Consider the following 23,176-nt stretch of genomic DNA (forward strand, 5'->3'; position numbering starts at 1 on the left):
CTTTGCTTACTAAGAAAAAGAATAATATTAAGGTGTTTTGAAAAGTCTTGATACTCAGAATTGTCCAGATGTTTAATTGTATAATCATGAAGATGGAATTTTTTTAAAGAAATCTGGCTCTTGATTTAGCAAAGATTTAACCTAAGAAACATAATTAGAGGTGCTAAATAATTGTTCTTGACACGTGAGAATAGAATATTAATGAATGTTGAATAAAATTTTTCTATTACCTAATAGAAGTTAGTATAGTAGAAGTTCTGCCTTGTGATTAGTTCACAGTTTACTCTCTTTACCCTGAAAGATAGCAATCCTTGAAAAGTCTGTTGAAATCCCTATTTCCCTTAGCTGTTGATAACTGACACCAGTTGAAATTTCCCTATATGCAAGACTGAGCAAGAGAGCCCTCTGGTCTGGCAGGAGTTTATGGTCTTTCCTATTTTCCATGGCTTACCTGAGTCTACCTCTCCTTTCAAGCAAGATGTGTCTGTTTTGCTTTTTGCTGCAGAGAATCATTTGGAATTGATTTTATGTATCTTCTAGTTTGTTTTATCTTCCAAATCTTTGCCTTTCTCCAGCATGCTTCTTTCATAGCTGAAGATAAAAAGAAGCTAGCAACTATAGTACCCATAGTTTTGCAATAGTTTTGTAGACTTCAGTTCGCCTCTCATTATATCTAGAGTAGAAATGAAAGAACACAGAGTCCCAATGCTATTACTTTTTTCAGAGTCATTACAAGGGGGGCAGAAGTAAAAGAATTCTGTTCTTTACATGACAAAAATGTAAAAAGGTTTGCTTTTCCTAATAAGCTATTTCATTCTTTCATTGTCATGGGCTTGTTTGCACAACAGAGCAAGAAAAGACAATGGAAGACCCAGAGATTAGATCAATATGTCAGATAATACAGTGAGTTAATTAACTTCGTAATATTAACCATTAATAATTTCTAAGGGTAACTGGCTCCTTAAGATTAGATAATGTTCTGGCTCAAACAACTAGAGGTTTTAAGCTGACCCCAGTTTTCACATCCCTTGGTTTTAAGTGTTTGACAGAGCAGCCAGATCTCTCTCTCTTACAATGTTCTTTCCTACTGCACAGAAAATAACACTTTGCTGAAAATTCCTCAGATCAAAGCATTTTTTTAACCATAGCTTACTGATAGAAGTGAGAGATGGAAACAGATGAAGTGGAAAAAAGTGAATGAGAACATGAGCATTGCTCTAATTCTCAGGGAAGGCAGCAGCATTAGAGGTAGTTCAGGCAAGAGGTCTGTCTCATTGTTTTCCAAATGGTGCTACTGCCATGCAAGATAAGCAAACAACAGCTGGATTTTATTATCACTCCGTTTTCTGTTTTAACATTTTTTATTCAGGAGAACTAGGTATGTTTAAGGCACTAGTGTTACATGAGTAATGGTAATCCAACTAGGAGGCATTCCTAAAACCTCAAACTATAATACCTTCAAAATGTAAAGAAATTATAGGTAAAAAAAAAAAAAAAAAAGCCATGCAAAATCAATAAAAGAAAATAAAAGAAAGCTTTCTAACAGATCTGAATCTGTTGGGTCAATATGTTATTTTGAAAGGTATATTTTGGATTCCATTTTAATTCATAAAAGTATAGTAGGCTGAAGAACAGAATGAGAGCAGATTGGAAGTATTCTCTGAGAAAGTAGATTATATTGTGGTAGAATGAGGTACAAGATGAAAAATCTGCATACATACATAACTTGAGAAAACCAGCCTGTTCTTTCCCTTTGACTTTTTTTCCAGTGATTCATTTGGAAATGATCAGAGGGGCTCCTTTTTCTCCTTCTGTTGTATAGCTTTGAGGAACAAATTATTTTTTACTTAAACTGACAGATGTAGCTTTCACAGAGTGCAGGTTCTTTAATTGAAAAAAGCCATAAAACAAATTTGAGTTAGAGGAGCTTTTGTGTTGTCACCACATAATTGAGACTCCTCTGAAGACACCGAAGAATGAGAGTATTAATTTAAGTTTAAAAAAAAAGTCAAGATTCTAAAGAAACTATAGCACACAAGTTGATTTCTTTTTTTTTTTTTTTTTTTTTGTCTTTTATCATTAAGGCAAAGACTGGTACTGCAAAACCAATTTACAAAGCAAGAATATGCTGTTGATTAGAGAAGCTGGTTTCTTTAAAACCTCAAATACAATCTTGATATTTCAGTGTCACTTAGAGTTGTGTCAAAGTCATAAGTTATTTTTCAGACAATGGAAAATATCCAGAAAGATATTTCTGGGAGTACTGAGCTATAGAGCTGTGACAATAAGCAGTTTCATGTCTTTGGTGTTTAGTGATGCCTAAAACATTCACCTTCTCCAGAATGGGCTCCTCTCTCTACAGGTCTGCAGGTCCTTTCCAGGCCCTTGACCCAACACAAGTTTCCCATGGCTTCACAGCCCTCTTTTGGGCGACCCCCTACTCTGCCATGAGTCCACAGCATGGGCTGTGGGTGGATCTCTGTATCCCCATGGTCCTCTATGGGCTGCAGGAGCACAGCTGAATCACCATGGTCCTCACCACGGCCTGCAGAGGACTCTCAGATCCTCCCCCTCCTTGGTATCTGTAGACTTCTTCCTCTCACATGTTCTCACTCCACTCTTCTCTGGCCACAATTACATCTGTGCAATAACTTTTATTTTCTTTTTGAACATGTTATCACAGAAGCTTTACCACCATTTCTAGTTGACCCAGATTTGACCAGAGGCATGGCCATTTTTGGAGCTACTGGGGATTGGCTCTGCTGAACATGTAGGAGGCTTCTGGCACCTCCTCACAGAAGCCACCCCTGTAATGCCCCCACTATCAAAACCTGGCCATGCAAACCCAATACAGAAATCTTCTCTGGCTGGGATGCTAAGGATCTTGGAAGTTATAAAGTATCTGAGTGTACACCTAGAAAGGTAGACCCAGATCATAGCCTATCATAGCTTTGTCTGCTGAGCAGCTGGGTACTTGGAATTTGAAATGAAAGTTTGGGGGAGGTTCTCAACTCTCCGCCAGGCAAGCTGAAAGGAAGCCAAGAGCCTTGAAGCCTTGGCTAGACAGAGTAACCTGGCAGCCAGGACTCACAGCGCAATAGCATGCCATGTGGATCCTGAAGAGTTGGTAGCCTGGAAGTCCACCAACAGCCTTCAAAAAAGACAGTTGGGTGAGCTAGCATTGTGGATTACTGTTGGAAACCTGCCCCCTTTCTGTCACAACTTTGTCAAAACCGAACTGTCTCCTGCAAACACTTTACTTTTAGATGAACACTTTACTTTTGATGAGCAGTCTCTGCTCCATCTAACAATTTCCAAAAAACACTGATTCTGGAGTCTATAATTTGGGAAGTAAGGCTCTTCAGCAAGAAAACAAATATTCTCAGGAAACACATACAGTTTTGTACAACTGGCAAACAAAAATCCACACTAAACTAATTGAGATATTCTTTCATGCATGACGGATGAAAGCTGCTTTGCCTGGCTTCTTTTTAACATTTTTAGTTTGTTGGGTTGATCATCTACACTTTTGAAATAGAGAATATTGTTGCTTACTTGTGCACTTATTCCTCAGATATTTGTCTGTTCTCAACATTATTTTGGAAAGTGTTGCCACTAGTGAACATTAGTGAAGTAACTCAGCTAATGACTCCATCATTAAAATGTAGATATATCTATAGATTAAAAGCTCCATCTATACTGCAAGGAGAAAGTTGAACTACATTATTATTACTTTTTCTCTTTTTAATAATCTACATAAATATGGGATTTATTTAATCTACATCGATTTTTATTTATTCTAGTGTTTCTGTAACTTGAAAGACCAGGTGTAAAGAAAGGAAGCTGCCTAGTAAAGTCCTGATTTTTGGATTGTCATATTTGTAGGATAATTTTTCCACTAAAATAATGTCCTTTTTTTTATTGCCCTTTATACAATATATCTTTCTATATAAGCTGAAAAAAATATAATGTGATAATTAACTTTGCATGACTGTGTTATTCTACATTTAGACACAGAATGGCATTGAGATTTTGTGGGGTTTTTATCTCTGGTCTCTGTAAACACTCTTTAAAAGATATATTCTATATCTGCAAAACAGATTTCAGATAGTTCACAAGAGCATAAATGAATACAAGTAACACAGAGGTGTTCAGCAGAGGTTCAGCTCTTCTCAGGAGTATCCTTCACACAAATGTAATGTCACTGCACTAGAAATGTCTGGATATTCTGGATTTAAAAAGGACTGTGCGTTATTCATTTATTATGGCTGGGATTTCAAAGGGACAAAGGAGCTGAATTCAAAGCCAATAAGAATAGCTGGTTTTGTTTCTTTCTTATACATTCTCTCTTACTCTGTGCCATTTTTTTCCCCAGAAATTATCATTTCTGTGGGAACTTGTTTTATTGGAGCTTTGGGGTTTATTTTGTTTTAGTTTGATTTTTTAAAATTATGTCACTTGATCTAATTTGGATTTCACTATGGTTTGTTTGCCAGAACACTGATGTGAACCTAAATTTTATAGTTACTGTGCATTAGTACCTAATTATATCAGGTGCCCAACAACAGAGATAATAACAGATCTCTTAAAAAAAAGACACCAACAAATGCACAAATTAATTTATGTTATTTCAATGAGATTGCATTGGTTCTATCAAATGCCCTGAAATCACCAGAAATGTTATTAGCAATGTGAGGGCTGCACTGATCTTTTCCAGTGCAGAAAATCACAGTACACTCACGTAATTTCTAGTTGCCTAAACGTATTGAAGTCAAAACTATGCACTTTTTTTTTTCAGAGAGTGGCTATGGATCACATTTATTTTTCAATTGGTGCAGACCGTCCATTTCAAGAAGGAAGTCAAATCACCTGGCCATTCCAAGTATCTAGACCTTTCTTTCATGGTTCAAAGCACCCATCCCTGAGAATGTAACACTTTGGATTAAACTCAGAAAAGATCATAAATGCTGTGCAAACATGCTGCAGAAATTGCAGCATCAGTTTGATATATGAGTACTTGAATGTTAGTTTCTTGTGTCTCCTGAAATAAGGAAAAGAAAAATGAAGGAAGAAAACAAGGAAAGAAGGAAAAGCTATGTAATACAAATATATTGGCCTTGTTTCATGGGGAACAGAGAGAGACTTGGGCTCTTAAGCTCCTGTATCATGTAAGAAATCAAAAGTTTCAACAGGATTTCTGTGAAAAATTATATATTCTGATCAGACAATCTCCTCTTCCATTTTTGATCTTTGAACAGCGAGAAATTTTCTGTGCAGGTAAAGAAAATATTGATTTCTTTCTAGTTTCCATTTGAATTTGATCCAGAGAATATTTTCTGAAATATGACTAACAGTTTTTGAATGTGGAAGAATTTGAAACATCAAAATAGAGTTAAAACTGATTGATTGCACCTATTGCTCTAGGTAGTAATATTGGGAATCCCAGTTTCAGGGCCAGAGCAACAGATAGGGTTATACCTGTTGCTTTTGCTTTTTTCTACTTTCAAGAAAAAAATTGAGATATTACATGGCCATTAGAGGAAAGCTCCTTCCTATCTCATATGAAGTTTTCAATGAGAATTATAAAGAAATAAATTTTGCATTGACAGCATCAAAGGAGTTATTAAAAAAATCTCCTTACTTACTAAGTTCAATGTTTTATATCTTTACCAATACTTTTCTCTTGCATTTTCTACCACACTGGCAAGTTAGATGTCGTGGTTTGACATGGAAGTGAATTTTTTTTCAGGAAGTTGGGTCAAACCAATCAGTGGTCAGGTTTGGATATTGGCACCTGGAGTGACCACTGAAAGTATGGACACGCCTCTGAGAACACAGGGGGTTAAAAGAAAGAACTCCCAGGAGAACTGTCTCTTTTGGTTCCGGTCGTCAGAGAGTGCAGACTCTCCCCTGCACAGCCATGGGCTGGGTGGGGGAGGGGAAGCCATGCGGCCTTGTCCAGGTAGGCCGAGGGGCTGAAGGTCTGGAACCGAGCCAGCTCCTGCGGATGGAAGGGTGGAGAGAAATAGAGATGCCTTTGTTCCCCCCCCACAGAGGGAAAGTGACAGAGAGCCTGATGGCACCTGGAGATTTGCCAGCAGAGGAGAAGGAGAAAGGGGGGGGATGATGCCCAGTGTGGGAGTCGAGAATGCTGAGCAGAGATTTCAGCCGTCCAGGGAGTCTGAACCTTTAACCCTTTCTGGGAAATGAGGGCTTTGTAAAATATTACTCCTCCTTGATTTGTAGTGGAAGAGAGACAGTCGGAGACCTGAGATGTTAGAAGAAGAAATATTTAGGTGGGAGGAGATGATGAAGTAGCTTTTGGCTGGACTTTTCTTGTAGCTATAGACTGAACCAAATTTTTTGTCTTTTGTAGTAGTAGTTTAATAAAGTTTTTTTTTTCCTTTGTTATTAAGCTTGGGCCTGCTCTGCTCTGTTCCTGATAACATCTCACAGCATTTAGTTGGGAAGGTGTATTTTCATGGGGGTGCTGGCATTGTGCCAGTGTCAAACCATGACATTAGGTCACACAGATCATATTATGTAAGAGTTTCCTAAGAGTTTTTACCTGAATGTATCAATAAATACTCTAGTATTCTAAAATAAAATAAAATAAAAAAACAACAAAACAAAACATTTTTGAGTGTAATTTTTTAGTTCCAATTTTTTTTTTCCATCCCCTTCTCTCTTCATCCTTCTGAATCATTTCCTTCATAAACAAAGCAACTATTCAGTTGTTTAGTAGTTAGTAGACAGCGTCACTCTCTTTTTACATTTTTTTGGTTTGGTTTGGTATGGTTTGCTTTGGTTTTAGTCTAGGAAAATTCATGTCTGGTTTTAGGATTTAAATGATGTGAACACAGGGCAAGGTAGATCATGTCATAAGTCTTCAGATCTAGACTTAATAGCCTATATGAATATACCAAACCACCCTGAACCATTTAAATATTTTTTATAACATTGTCATAATATTTGTTCTTTGCCTAAGTTTCCACTGCACTTTCGGACTATGAAATGAAAGGTTTTATTTCAAGCTTCTACCACAGATACTATGTATTTTTCCTGTCCATCCTATTTCTAATTTGGCACTCAAACCTAAGTCAAAGTGAATGAATCCTTCCTTTCCTAGATGAAGAAGGTCTGTTACAAGGTTCCTAATAAGAAAGAATGCACAGCCTGACTTTCATGAAGACCTTTCAAAAGAACTTTCAAAATTATGTAAGTGCAGCTAAGGAATTCTGTGGTGTTGCGTTATTCTCCCCAGTCCTGGGCAGCTCTGGAGCCCGGCTAGGCTCTGCGCTGCGTGCAGGAGGCCGGGGCTGCCACATGTTTGCAGAGCTCTGGGGTTGAGCCTCCTCGTGGGCTAGCTGTGTTCTGTACCCAACGCTGAGAGGAGACAAAGGGATGAGAGAAGGCACACCTTGTCCTGCGTGGCTGGAGAATGTTTATTCCCACATGGCCACTGAGGTGGCTAGAGTGGCATCCCCTAGCGCACGTGTGGTCAAGGTGGCAGCGAGACGAAGGAAGCATGGGGTTAAATAGGGGGCAGGCAGACAGGGGCGGAAGCCCCCCTCGCCCAATGGGGACAGGCAATGGGGGAGTGACATGGACCATAGCAGCCTATGGGAACACAACAGGGGTGGGTACAGGGTTCCAGAACAAATGGGATTGCAGGATGGGGTGACTGGCACAGAAGTTTCAGGAACGAACAGGGGGTGACTACAAGACTGACATGGGAAAGCTCCAGTGGTGAGAGACTTGGAGCGAATCGTGGGAGGGAATTGGGGGTACACAGAACTGGCTAACTAACATTTATTAAAACCCCTAACTGAACCAACCCGGGATGCAACAGAATTCCTTATCTGTTATTTAGATGTATCTCAATGTCTGTAAACCCATTTGCCTAAATGTGCCATTCTTTGCAACCACATCTCTCAGGTTCACACATTTCATGCTTACAAAATGGTTGGACTACATGTACAGCTATTGGCCATTTTGAAGTCTAGAAGATATCTGTGGTACTGAAGACTAATTTTTCAATGTAAACAAGTTAAGTCAGCATTTCAGAAGATACTGACACTGGTTAAATACTCAATGAACAACTGGATTTCTCTAAAGGGCTTAGAAACCAGTAGCTCATGGATCCAAGCTGCATATACACCATTAATCTTTTCTGAAAAACTACTTTTTAGTATCAAAGAGTATCATTCTGTTAAAAAGCAGCTGCATTTCTAGTCCACCTTTGAGTTTCATGAGTGTGTTGACTTTGTTTTGATTACAACTTTTCTAAACTGATCAAGAAACACATCATCTTAATAACTGTGAACCTGTGCAGATAATGATTTCCATATGAAATGATTGATAAATGGCTGTAACAAAATTTTTGGTGTAGTACCTATATGAGAAATATGCATATGACCTTGATTTGCTATTTTAACTTCACTATTGAAGCAGTGACCCTTGAAGCGGGAATAGCGCACTCTGACTTCATGTTGCAGAAGGCTGAATAAATTGCTTTTATCAAGCTAAATTATATTACATTAATACTATACTGTACTAGAACTATACCATACTAAATAGATACTACTGAAAAACCCATGACTGTCTCCAAACAGTCACAACGCAGCTTTGACCCAATTGGCCAATCAACCCAAACAACCATACCGGTGTCCCATTAACAAATCGCTCTTTGGTAAACAATCTCCATAACACATTCCACATGTGCCAAACAACAGGCACAGCGAATAGAGATAAGAATTGTTTTCTTCTTTCTCTGAGCTTTCTCACTGCGTCTCACAGCTTCCCAGAAAAAATCCTGGGAGAGAGAATCATGTCTCTCTGTGTTCAGAGAATGTGAATACCACACTTCACTGTTTGCTTTTTTCAGTTAAATGTAATTCAGCTACTAAATCCACCACACCTACCCCCATGCCCCTCACTTACATAATAGATTCTGATTCACTTTTCAGTTTTATAACATTTTTTAAAATCGTGTTTTATTGTATCCACTGCATATTTATCTGGCTGACTGATCATTTCAGTTGTGAGGAATGTATTCTACTTCAGCTTTCATGACGAATCTTGTGCTGTAAACTGTGACAAAATAACACAGGTAAATAGATGCTACATTTCTAAGGTGAATTCTAGTCTCACCTTATATACCATATATACACATACAACATTGAACAGTAGCAAGCTACAAAAAAACCAAAAAGAATCCTGCATATACATGCATTTAGTCCTAAATAGCTTTTATTACACATTAGAATGAAATAACCAATTTTCATTTTCTTCCTAAAAAACAGCGCAATGGATCAAAATATGTTCATGCTATTTAAATGTAGGGGGTCAGATAAAATTGAATTTCTCATGGTAAGAAATATGATTATAGAAAAGCTTTAAGAAGTTGTGGTGCTGGAAAAAAACATTGATCATTTCAAGTAACTAATGGTAAATACAACAGAGAACATAAACCAGGAATGAGTTATTTCCAACCTCAAAGTATCCTGAACTTGCTTCAGTCTTAACATGCTTTTGTATTTGTTTTAAGTTGGATTTAAAGGGACTTATTAAAATGAGTGAAGCCAAGGGGAAAAATCTAGGAAGAAAACCAGAAAAGATAGAGAGCTCTGCAAACAAATGTAAAAGTAGACCACATAAAGGCTTAGATAAGGATGTTTAAAAATCTAATAAAAAAGTCAGATCACTTTTTACCACAACCTGGATTAATTAACTATGAACTATGTTCATATATATGGCTTTCTCTTTCCTCCAGCTCTCTGTAGTATTAACTTTAGCTTTATTGACTTCCCTAGTGGAAAATTAGGTTGGTTGAAAAATTTACTCTTCCTTCTTTTTATTTTTTTTTTCTGGAAAACAAGCAAACAAATAAATACAAAGCCCAAACAAGTTTTCATAGGAAGAGAAATTCTTTTGCTTCACTAGTAGTTTAAAAATTATTTCAAACATAAGTATTCCTCACTGTTATTTGGTTAAGATACATGTGGTGTTTTCCCCTTTGAAGAACAAATTATGCATGTCACACATGTTGACAGGCATATATTTTAAGGTTTATCAGTAATGTCACAGAATGCCCAGAGTCTTAAATTTCAATTTTGCTCTCTGAGTGGGAAAATACCAAACTACCTTATTTGGAGCTGAGAACAGATTAACTGATTTTATTATCTTTCTTAGAAGAAAACCAGAATGTGTAGCCAGATCAAAATATTGTAAAAGGTCTGTCTAAACAGCATATTTTCTTTCCTTTAAGAATTCTTCAAAGTCCTCTGATGAAAAGAGTTTAATGAGATTTTTATGCTTCCTCCTGTCAACCACATGAAAATCTCCAGCCAAACATTCAGGGCTCAGTTTGGGATTAGCTGAGGGTGTCCATCCAGCTGTAGGAAATATGTTATTTAGTTCTTTAACTGAATTTTTTTTATTATCTTTAGCATAATGAAATCTTTTTAACAAAAATGAGGACTATAAAATCATACTACAGAAACATGAATGATGTCCAAGGGTTTGGATTTTCTTCCTAAGCTGGAAGTGTGTTACCGCTAAAAATATTTTCCATAACAGAGTCACTTATTTTAAAGAGTTGCTAACAACTAGATCTGTATTTCTATTACAGCTATTTGGGAGAAAAGAGTTGGATGTGTTCTCTGAACTTATTTCCAATGTTGAAATGGAAATCAGCAGATTTGTGCAAATCTGGTTCATAAAGCTTTGCTTTTCTGCTTGAAGTGTTAATTTTTTCCAAATGGGAAGTGCAGATGAGGACTTCAGAAAGGACAGAAAGGTAACTGAAGGGACTACTGGTATATAAAGTGATGAAGCAATAAAGCACTAATTAGCCTCAGTCTAATGAGGGATGATAAGGATTAATGTAACAGCATGTGAAAGGGAGGTGGGAGAAAAGCCTGCACGAAAAACTACATTAACCAGTAAGCAATTAATCCTTTCATTCCATAAAAAAAAAAAAAAAACAAAAAAAACAAAAAAAAAAAAAAAAAAAAAACCAAACCAAAAAAACTGGCAAAAAATGTGGGTGACATTTTGCCCTGCTATTCTAGTCACTTCATCTCACTATCCCTTTCATTAACATACTGAGTTTCCTAAGTGGCAAGTTTTGTGCCTCCACTCAGTCCCAACAAGCTGTTCCTGAACATATGACTGATCATTTAGAACTTTCATCTCACTCCAGATTAAATTTTTCATCACCAATTTGTACTTCTGTGTGATGTGATAGTGATCACATAAGAGCTGTTGTACTCTTCTGCAAGGTCTGCCATTTTCAATAATTAATATTTAGGGACCTTAAATTACAGAAGCCCAAACTAAAATGGACACCAGAAATGTCACTCTTGTTTCTTTCACTGTGGTAATATGGCTAGAATAACAGAGCAAATTTTTGGCAAAATGGCAAAATGATGGAAAAATCATTAAAAATGTCACATAACTATCCAATGATCAGAATCCGAATGTAACAAGCCAAATTTTTCTTTCTTTATAACACGTTACAATCTATTTTATATAGAGATGTCTGTATATTTAGAGCTCCAAACTGTATTTACACAGTGCAGGAATCCAGATCAAGAGTTTCAGTCTTAACTTCTTAGCCACTGTTTCAATATGGTCTTTTGAACTAGATGTAAATAGGTAGTAGTTAAGCAGCAAATAGATCTAACTAGAAGTAAATACTTTTCTCCTAATCCACTTTAGTTAAACTGCATGTTAGCTTTTGGGTTATTTTTCCCCTGAATAATCTGTCAAGGTATGCATTACCTAGCATTTCTCAGCACTGTATAACATGTAATAGATAAGAGTTAGCCACTACATTTAGTTTTTCTTATTAGCTACACTTATACCTAAAAATAATTCCTCAACATTAACAACTTTGATATTGACTTTTTGATATTAGCTTTGATATTAAAAGATCAGGTAGCTTCTCAGCATCCTTAACTGAATTTTAAAAGTCACATTCTTTAGCCTTCTGTCAAGCTTCCGAGTGTCTTCCTTGGCCTTCCTGTGCTTGCTCCATTCTGAGTTCTCTTTTCATGAATATCAGTAACAAGAATTTTATATGCATTCTGCAAGAAGACTAAGCTGGCATAAGTTTACAGTGAGATCAATATCTTCCTTCCTCCTCTGGAAATCTCTGTTCTGCTTTGCTATGTTTTTTGTCTTTTTCACAGCTACCTCAAGTCAGCAGCTGGAAATGATTCTGTAATCAACAAGCAGCACTAAAGTCCTTTCATCTGTTTTTCTATAGATAAGTTCCTAGATTGATGTCACAGAAGTTTATCTTAATAAACCTGAAGCATATAATCCTGCATGTTTAGCAATTGCATTGCATCTTAAAATTCCTGTCATCCCAATGGTTAGTTCCTCCTGCATATGGTAATTATTTTTTTGTAAACAACATTTTCCAACTCTATTTCATCACAAATTCTCTGAGGCAAATCTTGTCCTTTCTGTTTTAGGTAAAAATACTAAACAAACCCGTGCTAAAAATTGTTCTTGTGAAATACCACTGAACTGATCCTTCAAAATTCCTTGTCATCTCCTTTTCAGGTTGTTTTTCCTTAGCTTTTTAATTAAATTATAATCCAATCTTCACTATTTTTTTCCCATAAAGAATTGAAATAGATGCTCTCCTCTGGTCCAAATACGAAAAATACTGCAGGTCTCATCTATCTAAAAAAACCACAGAAAATCATAGTAATTTATGTTAGAATATATTATGATTGATTAACCAAGGTTACATATTTCATTTTGTTTTTGTTAAGCCTTCACATATGAATAATTTGTTGTGAGACTATTCAAACTGGAGAAGTCAGAAAGCTTCTGACTAAATATATTATTCTCAGATGGCAAACCCCAAATTTCTTTACTAAGCTGAACTAAGTAATATTATTTTTGCTTCACCTCAGTTTCCATTGGTCAACACACTTTTTCTCTTATATTCAATGTCTTCCTCTTTTTTTGAGTGCAAGGACCATACATTCTTTTAATATGCATCTGCATCCTAAATTTGAAGAAACTTCGTGATCCTTCCAGTTTTAATTGCACAAGCTACAAATTGATTTGGTTTGATTTGATTTGCTGGTCTTTCTAATAATTCGAGGTCACATTTTTAAAAATGCATTTTGCACACAGCTAGCTTGTTTTATTTTTCTAGCTGAATTCAAGTAATTTATGAAATTTAGCAATTATTCTGTCCATTTTTTATTGCTCAGTCATGTGTCTTATGAACCTGTGGAAGACAGGTTTATGCCACTGAGCTTTGAGATTCATCTGCAACATAAAATTTCCCTAATTGAGATATATTTTTGAAAGCTAATCAAGCCCAGATTCTTCAGTAGAAACTGGGCCACTTATTACTGAGAATGTATTGTCTGGATTTTAGATTGCTAGAAGAAAATAGCTATGAATAAATTTGTCTCTGGATGTCTCAATTTCCACTTCAACACAAGAGAAAGATTGTAAATGGAAATTTAGGCAGAGTCATTGGAATGCCTGTAAAACATCCCTGTACAAATGAATCTGACATCTGTTAACTTGAGCATATATCTGGCCCTGTATTCAGGTGCAGAAGAATCTACCAGCACACTCTCTAAACCACCATTTTTTAACCTTTTTCATGAGTAAAAGGTTCCTTTTAGAGTCAGGAACTTCACTGTTGTGAATAAACTTATTTTAAACTGTTTTTAAGACTCTTAAATTACATTTAGTCAGACATATGTGTTTTCTCATATATCTGGCCCACAGGACCTTCAGGATATGAAACCTTGTATTTTAGACCAAGGATCTATAGTTAGGCAAGATTTTTTGGGAAGGAAATATTTTAGTTCACACTCTCTATAATAAAAGAAAACAAACGCATGTAAGTGCACAATGCATATTCAGCATCTTCATTAACAGTATCCTATTACAATATACTTTAAGCTTAATATGACACAGAATTATGAACTGAAATTTGAGCCAGCTCTGGGGTGCCTGTAAGATTAAATAAAAACACAGTTTGTGATGGTATGAATATTTTTAAGAGTTGCCACGCATCAATTCTATGAATAATGTGATATAGAATATCAATATTTATTTTTCATTTCCCAAGAATGTGAAACCCTTACACACACTTAATAACAACAGAGACTACTCTCTATTACTGCTAGATGTAACCTAAGCATCAAGTAAAGAAGTGTCATGCTTTAATCCCATCCAACAGCCAAGCCCCACGCAGAGGTTCATTCACTCCCACACCAGTGGGAGTGGGGAGAGAATCAGAAGAGTAAAATCTAGAAATTTTTGGGTTGAGATATAGATAGTTTAACAGGAAAGCAAAATACGTAGACATACAAAAAAAGTAAAACAAGGAATTCTTTCACTGCTTCTCATGGGCAGGCAGGTGTTCAGCCATCACCAGGAGAGCGGAGTCCCATCATGCATGATGATGACATAGAAAGGAAAATGACATCACTCCAAATACCCTCCCCTTCCTCATTTTTACCCCACTTTATGAACTGAGCATTATGCCTTATGGTCTAGAATATCCCTTTGGTCAGCTGGGATAACCTGTCACAGTTCTGTCTCCTCCCAGCTTCCCATGCACTCCCAAGTTTTATGCCACTGTGGCTGGATGAAAAGCAGAAATTACCTTGGCTCTGTGTAAGCCCTGCTCAGAAATAACAAAAATGTGCCTATATTATCAACCCAGTGTTCAGGATGTTTCAATCCAAAACATAACCCATGCAAGCTACTGTGAAGAAAATTTACTCATTAACCCAAAACTAACACAAGAAGACAAACTTTTCTTGATTTTAATTTTAGTTTTATTATTAAATCCATTCCTCTAAGCAAACTATTTCTCAAAGAAAGAACTGGCAGATAGTAGGAATATGGAGAAAACATAGACTGTATACTGAGGCAAATTTTTAATAATGATTTAATTTTTTTCAGTTTTCCTAGTTATGAAGTGATTTGTTTGCTAGTTTATTAATGATGTTGTGAAAGTAATATTATTTATTTTCTGGACCATGTAGTTTGTATTGTGTTTTTCAATGAGAAAAATCACTTCCTAAACTATGACAACTTTTCTTTAGAGAAGAGCATCATGCTATTTTAAGAGTTGTATGTGAAAAACATCCTTTTGCTATTAGTGTTCATTATAATACACAACTGTCTCACACCTATCCCAAATGATGTAATCAGTTCTACTGAAATGTAACAATTTATGATACCTTTATATATTTGGCTCTTTTTTGTGAATGACCAATATTTTTTCTATATTCCATATGAGGAAAGAATTTTAGGAGATAAAACTCTTATCAAAACAAGGAATTACTTAATTACAACAGGTTGCACTAATTTTTTTTATGTTGTCCCACACCAATTTTTGTTTTAAAGCTTTTCCCTTACACCTCACAAGTTCATTCTTCAATGGGAGCCATTTCTGCAGCCCCTTTACATTGTGGGAAATGGCAGGGACAAATGTGATGTTTTCTAATTGTTTTCCCACATTTTGCACATTGAAACAAAACGCCACCCCATAGCATCTTTATAAATGATCAGTTAGACCAAGAACTTGGTAGGTCTGGTTTCCACAGCATGGACATGATGGACTTTAGTCCCGGACCTTCCCCACTGTTGTCCTCTGATGCCAGATATGTGCTGCTCACCAGGGTAGGGGAGGTAGGCAACAGAGAGTGTCCTGTTCTTCCTTGCTACTCTCACCCTCTCCCTTACCATGGCTGATGTTTCTTCCCATGGCGAGTTTAGAGATGGGAACCTCATGTACCTTGGAATACCTAACCAAGCCCTCCCACCAGATGGAAGGATGAATATCCCTCCATATCAACTTCCAAAGTGTTACATAACTCCAATCTCATCAAAACAATTTTGTCTTCCACCAGTTCACTGTGGATTGTGGTCAAATGTGTAGCCAGAATGTCATTCCAGTCTGAAGGACTGGTCTGTGTGGCTCTCATTGGGCCATTTTGTCAACTTTGGTCAAATCAATCAGTGTGAGGGTAGTATAAGCCAACAGCATCACTTCAGTAACTGTCAAGCTGTGCCCAACTGAAAACCCATGGGCCAGGCTCTGAGAAAAAAAAACACATTAAAATTGTTACCATAAATTTGTTTCACCTTAATTGGTGCCATCACTGGTCAGTGAGTCCAAGCAAAAGGGAGAGATTAATTATAACTGTGCAGCACTGGAACAGAGATCGACTCAGTTACCTCTGGGGATATTTGGTGGGACTACAGGGGGGTGTGACCTCTGAAGCTGAGCCCAGTTACAACCACAGTCTTGTCTTAAGAGAGTCATAGTTATTCCTGCTAGAATGGGGTCTAGATGCAGTCTACAGACCACCCAAACCACTTCTCTGTATATGTTTATCACATCACCTCATGTTTACATTTACATAGGGCTTGAACTCACTTAATTAACTCAGCTTTTGCTGGAGATCTGATGCAGAACAGCTGTACAGCACCAAAGAATCTGTCAACTGATGCATGTTACATTAATCTTATGGGACTCTGCTGCCCCCTCATTCAAGGAAGTCCCCAGTGTTAGGGATCCAGGTGGAAGGTAATTATACAACATCCCATTTGTTGTACAATTATTCCCTCGTCTCCTTCATGGTTATTTTGGAAGGAAAGAGTAGGCTCAGACACATAGATAGACATCACTTCTTTACCTATTTTTTCAGCTTCAGTAAACACAGCTTCAGCAAATCATCCCATTCTACCATATGTTATGACCTATATCTAGGTCATATCTCTGGAGAGTCCAGCTCTGAGTGATTTTCTAAAGAACTCTGATTACAAATTTAAAATGTTTTGGTATTGTTTATAAAAGAAAATCAATTGAGGACTGCTTCAGGAATGATCTTAAGATGAATATGTCAGACAGGAAGGGGTCCCAAGGCCTGCAATAGTATAAATATCTTTGCACCTTTGATTGAGGGTCATCCAGAAATAAAATCAGATTTATTATAATGGACTTCAAGATACTGTCAAAACCTTTTAGAAAAGAAATTATATGTTTATCTATGCAATTTTAAACATTTTATTGGTGAGTGAGAAGCCCCTGCAGATTCTAGAAATGAGATCTCTAAATGCACATTTATGCTATCAGCACACTAGGTTTTAAGGAAAGTAGTGGTGCTTTTAGAACATCAGTAATAATAGTGAGTATTTTTTTCTCTGTTTTCAAGGGGGTAAGGGGGTTGGGTGTCTGTCCTTCCCCCTCTCCCCCTTGGTAAATAAAATGTTTTTAATAAAACTATGTTATACTTTTTTGTTGAAAAAAAACCCTAAACAAAACAATCTGCCCACCCCCCCTGAAAAAAAAAAAAAAAAAATCTCAGAAACAACCAAAAAAAAAACAAAGATAGAAACTCCACAAACCATATTAAAAAACCCAGATCCTTTTGAACCTTTGACTAGTTTTAGTCTTTTTTTTCCAGAGGAATATGTCACAGAAACAAAGGTAATAGATTAGATTACAGCAACTTTTGCAAGAACTAGTGGCTAAATAATGAGAAGAGACACACTAATGCTCACAGACAACACTGCAAGACAGAACAAGCTACAGTAGTCTCTTGAGGATCCACAGTAGTCTCTTGAGGATCCACACAGAACCTCAATATAAAGAAACAGAACCTGCAGTAATCAAAGTATTGTTGGAATGACTACTGACAGAAAGAGCCATTTTGCAAAGCTTCTATGTACGCACTGTGACAGGAATTCAGAAACTTAAAAGTGTGGAGGTTGAGAAATTAAACCACAATGTGATCATTCACAATTTTTGTTTTTTCTATTCTTACTAGATTTTCTTCTAATACACTTGAATATTTATATTTCATTTGAAATAAAGATTTGAGTGGGGTTTTTTTGACAGCCAATCTCTCAAACACTAGAATGAAACAATTTACAACTGAGAGATCGAGGCTGATGTGCCAAGGTTGAAGAGTTCCACCACTGTAACTATGTGCTGATTATTAAATGAGAGGCTCAAAACACAGGAAAAGTAATGTCATGGTCTGTACAGAGAAACTGTCATTGTCCTGTCAATTGAGATAAACATTTCTTGTCTATTGTCCACAATAGGCTAAATGCTTCCCTGTTTGCTATTCATAGCAGGAGAGGTGACTTAATCGAGGTAGCACTGTTTTTCACATTTTCTGATGCACTGAAAATTATCAAATGCTATCCAGGTATTAAAAATTCCATCTGCTTTGTACCTGTTTTGTACAGATTCCTTTTCTTTTCACTCTCTATTCATTCCATGAAAAGTAACAAAATGTCAGGTCATTCTTAACATATCCAAAGCAGAAATAAAAATGGTTTATTGTGCATTCAGAATATTCAGAATAATTTCATTTTATATTTTATCCATTTTACTTTACACTGCACTAGACTAGGCATAGTAGTTAGAGAAATGACATTTTCACTGAGAAACAACTTCTTAAGCTGTTCTCCAATGGTCATCTATAAATATCCAAATATCTCTTAATGTTTATTGCTATGGGTTATTAAAGACCTGTAATAGAGATTTATTTTGATCCTGTAGAAAATTTGGTCATGTATTAGATGTTTTTGTGTGTATTTTTTCCATATTATCCACATATCAAATAGATAAACTATACCAAGTCAAAAAAGCATGTCAGCATATGGTTAATTTTGTGTTTAAGATTATGCAGCAGTAACTTTGAAATAAAATGTGTAAAGTTAAATGTTTTGTTTCATAAACATACTTAATTTATATGTTCAAATGTCTTGACTTTAAAGATATTTGCAGCTTAGAAAGTACTTCACAATTCATTGCTTATTTGATTATATTATCTTACTTTTCTCAAAAGTTATTGATTTTTCTCTAAAATATCAATATTCGTTAACATTTCTTTGGAAATAATATCTTAGAGAATTAATGAGTTTTGATTGGTATTTGATTTTCTATTCATGCAAACACATGTGTCACTGTTTCTTATCTATAACAAGTTAAGCTTTATCAAGAAAAAGCACATTGAAAATTCATTGCTCATTAGTCAAAAAGGGCAAAACTTTAAACTGCTCTGTCTATGAGGATTCAGAACATTGAAATCAATTCACATGAATATTGGTGAATGTCTTGGCTAGTGATAGGACAGACACTCTAAAGCTGCATATGCTTTGCACACATTTCCATCAGCAGGCAGAGCAGAGAATGGCAGGTAGGTGCCATGGGCTCTGTTTTCAGTGAGTGTTTTTTTTTTCTTTCTTCCATTTGTACAGGCTTCTTTTGACTGACCCTGTAGATGGAAAGTGGACATTTTTAACAGGATTAATCTGAACAATGCAGAGCCTAAAATAGAGGCTGCTGTGTCTAAAACTGACACCTGAAGTTCCTTTATAGTTAATAGGAACAGGAAAACACTTTCTGATTAAATTAATATAATTTCATCTGAACCTACTCCTCTATCAGATGACACCTTAAAAGAACCTGTTATTTTCAGTAACTTTGAAGGGTGCCAGAAGTGACTTGGATGCAGACACTTTCTAAATTTAGATAAGTTAAGATCTCTATTTGAAAATGGACAAGAGGAAAAAGTATTTTTATACTGGCTGAAAATTATAAATAATAATAATAAAAAACCAGCTACAAGCATAGTGTTCTGTAACAATTTACAACATATTTCATATGTCACATGGGAAAGGCTATACTTCTAAACTTTGATAAAATAAAATAACACACATTATAAGAACTTTATTGAAAAGAAAAAAGGAATGGAAATTCCATCCTTCTTTTTCCTCAACAGACAAATATACACAAGTCTTTAACATAACAAGAGCACTGATGCACATTCACTAATGAATTTTTAGTTTTAGAACAATGTGCTGTGGCAGATTCTTGTACTTGTTCTCTCAGACCAATAAAACATGAACAGTTCTTGTTAGCATGTTACTGTCTAGCTCAGTAGGAGAGGGAACACAAGAAGGTTTTTTGCCATTAAAATTAAAGAAGTTCCATTTTACCATTAAAATAGTACCTCTAACTCAGGCTGTCAGCTTATTAATTGATGCATGAAAGACTTCAGACAAGGACATATTTTGAAGCATTTCTTCCTGTGTATTTAGTGAACCACTCTAGGCCTACCTATTCTTCTGTTATTTCAGGTTTTAAAGTTCTGAAACGGAAATGATTTTCTGTCATGAAGTGCTAGATACTATTTAAAGTCAACAAAATATGCCCAAGGACATCGAGTGTGATGTGTTCCTCTGTCATCTGTTTTTACTCATGCAGCAGAGTCTATTTGACTAACTTGCTGGATGGGAAAAGCAGAAATAAAATAGAAAAAAAATTGAAGCCAATATTATTCTTTTTTACTTCAAGGACAAGGTGCTTTCAAAGTTATGTAGAACTTTGTGATTCTGACACATACACACAGTACAGAGTTAAGACTAAGCAAATAAAAACAATTTTATAGCCTACTTTGAGGAAGCTGTGGTCACCAGCCTTTTTTATGTTAAGAATCTAGAAATCATTTTATCCAATAGATGAAACTTCCTTTATCACTAAAAATTGATGTTTAGAAATAAACAGATATTTACTTACCCAAGAAAGGTACAACTGCACTTCAACTATTGTCTGGATTCTAACCTAATTTATATTAGTTATAATAAGCTGAAGTCACTGATGCTACACAGCATGCATCTGGGGAAAAACAATATGTATATAAGAACTTACTTTATGTGCTCTCCAATACATAATGAGCACAGCATGCTATTGTTTGAAGAGATAGTGTAGCTGTAAGTTTTGGCAATCTGTAGACCAAATGAATGCTGGTACTATGTACTTTACCCTTAATCGTCGCATTTGGAATTAGTTGCTACTGAGGTGCCTCAGACTATTTTTGTTGTTTTGACAACTTTTTTATGTATTGTGTGCATATACATACACAATATAACAGAAACAAAACAAAACCAAGCAAAAAAAAAGTTCAGTTGTATATATAGACTTTATATCAATGTATATATATTTATGACCATATATAATTATATATATAAATGTAATAGTGTTTTTCCCCCCTAAAAGAAAAAAATAATTCAGGGGACATAATCAACTCTAGTATGTTTGTATAGTGATATGTACATATGTGTGTGCCTCTGTGTGTGTGTGTGACTTGCTTTAGAAGACCTTTAAAGGCTTTAGATGAATAATAATATTAAGAAAAGCAAAAGCTCTCTAGTCCAATTTAGATGCTTTTTTTTAGGATCAAAAAAATCAAACTCTGCAGGTACTTTTCCCACTCTTCTAAACATAAAGCACTTCTGGGGTGACTTGTTTAGCCTTGAATATCTACTCATTCAACTTTGGGAGAATATCCAAAACCATTATCAATTAATGAATTCCCCACTTATATGTAAATATCAACAGATAGAAACAGCAATAGAAATATAGAGCAACAGATTCTACAGTGGCTGGAGATAGAAAAGATATAGATTTAGACATAGATCTAGATAGATATAGATATATCAGTATAACCACCAAACCATTGTAATTGGTTCTGGGAACAGAAATTTTTGACTAAAATTTCTTTGACTACAACTGTAACAATATTTAGAAAAAAATGTCATGCTTATTTACACATTTGAATTGCTGCCTAATTGTCGAGGCACTTAAAACTGACTAGATGCTACCTCTTCAAACTGAGAGCTGTCTAGAACTTATCTGTTTGTGACTTTTGAAAATCCTACTCTGAACAGCAACCACCTTGGCAAAGCCTTCTCTAATCTAAATGCACCATAATTCCTTGTATGGGTAATTTATCAGGCCTTTTTTGTCCTTTCCTAGCAACATCCACAGCCAAAAGTTCAGCACAAAGCACAGGGGATGTGGATGATTTTGTCAAGCTGGATGAAAGATTTGGACATGTTGGACAACAGCCTTTGGTTTAGTTCCTCCCTCTGAGGAAGCAAGTGATACAAGTAGGCACAGAAAGGATTCAAAACTAAATTTCCTAAGACAATTATCTTGTTTAATACTTTCACAGAGGAAGGTTGATCCCTTAGTATTGAGGCTATAGTTTTGGGACAAATATATTATTCTCTGATCTTTGAATATATCTGGTTTTGAAAATGTTACATATATTAAATATTGCAAGACCTATGAGTCAAAGTCAGGTTGCCAGTGTATGCTTGAACAGTTAGTTCCTAGAATCCAGAACTTCCTTTTGCTCTCTTATAGTCCCTTTTCATACAGTTTCATATAAAGCACCTCTACTGATAGCCTGTTTTCTTTTATTTATATCTAGAAATAACATGCTGTAATTACTGTTCTGGAATGCAGTACATGATTGATTTGAAAAACCCAAATTTCCCATTTCTTGGGTGATATATAAAAAACGTAAGTACTATCATTATTATGCTCTGTTCAAAAATATATTTATTCTCCAAAGGTGCTTCAGAGCACTGAATTCTCTGAAGTAGGTGGCCCAAAATTCAGTAATCTAAGCTCAAACAAGGGTAGAATTTTATCCACTGCTGTGCCTGGTATTCCCTATTTGTTACTGCTAGGCTGGTTTTCCATATTTCCTTTCAAGCACTTTCAAACCCCTGCTGCTTTGACGATCTTGTGCGTGAAGTCTGTTTTTTCACTCACATCCAAGTTAGCCCTAAACCAGATTTTTAAAAAATGTTTTGCTGTACTTCATAAAGAACTCTAAAGAAATCTGTGAAAATCTAAAGAATCTGTGAAAAATAAAGATCTAAAGAATCTGTGAAAATGCAAACAATACTGAAAATATCAAATGAGAAATTATTAGAGGGGACCTCTGGATCTCTATGGGTAGGTATTACCAATTGCTAAACTCTCCTTTCAGTTATGATGAGCATGCCTGCTACTAGGTTGTCCCAGAAAAATGTAAATATCTGTCACGACATGAAAGCATGAACCTGAAACAACATAGTTAACATTGCAATGCTATCACAGTCATAGAGTCATTGACTGTATAGGTTGGAATGCACCTTTATAGATCTAATTCAACCCCCAAATGTTTTCAAAGTTATGAAATGCAATTTATATGGATGTAAAAACAGCATAATTTTTATGTACTGGAACTTTGATATAGTCTTCTCTTATACGGTTACATTTTTTTCCGACATATTTTCCCACCTAGCCTCTCATTCA

The sequence above is a fragment of the Vidua chalybeata genome, chromosome 5 (assembly GCF_026979565.1).
Source record: "Vidua chalybeata isolate OUT-0048 chromosome 5, bVidCha1 merged haplotype, whole genome shotgun sequence".
Classification (NCBI taxonomy): Eukaryota; Metazoa; Chordata; class Aves; order Passeriformes; family Viduidae; genus Vidua; species Vidua chalybeata.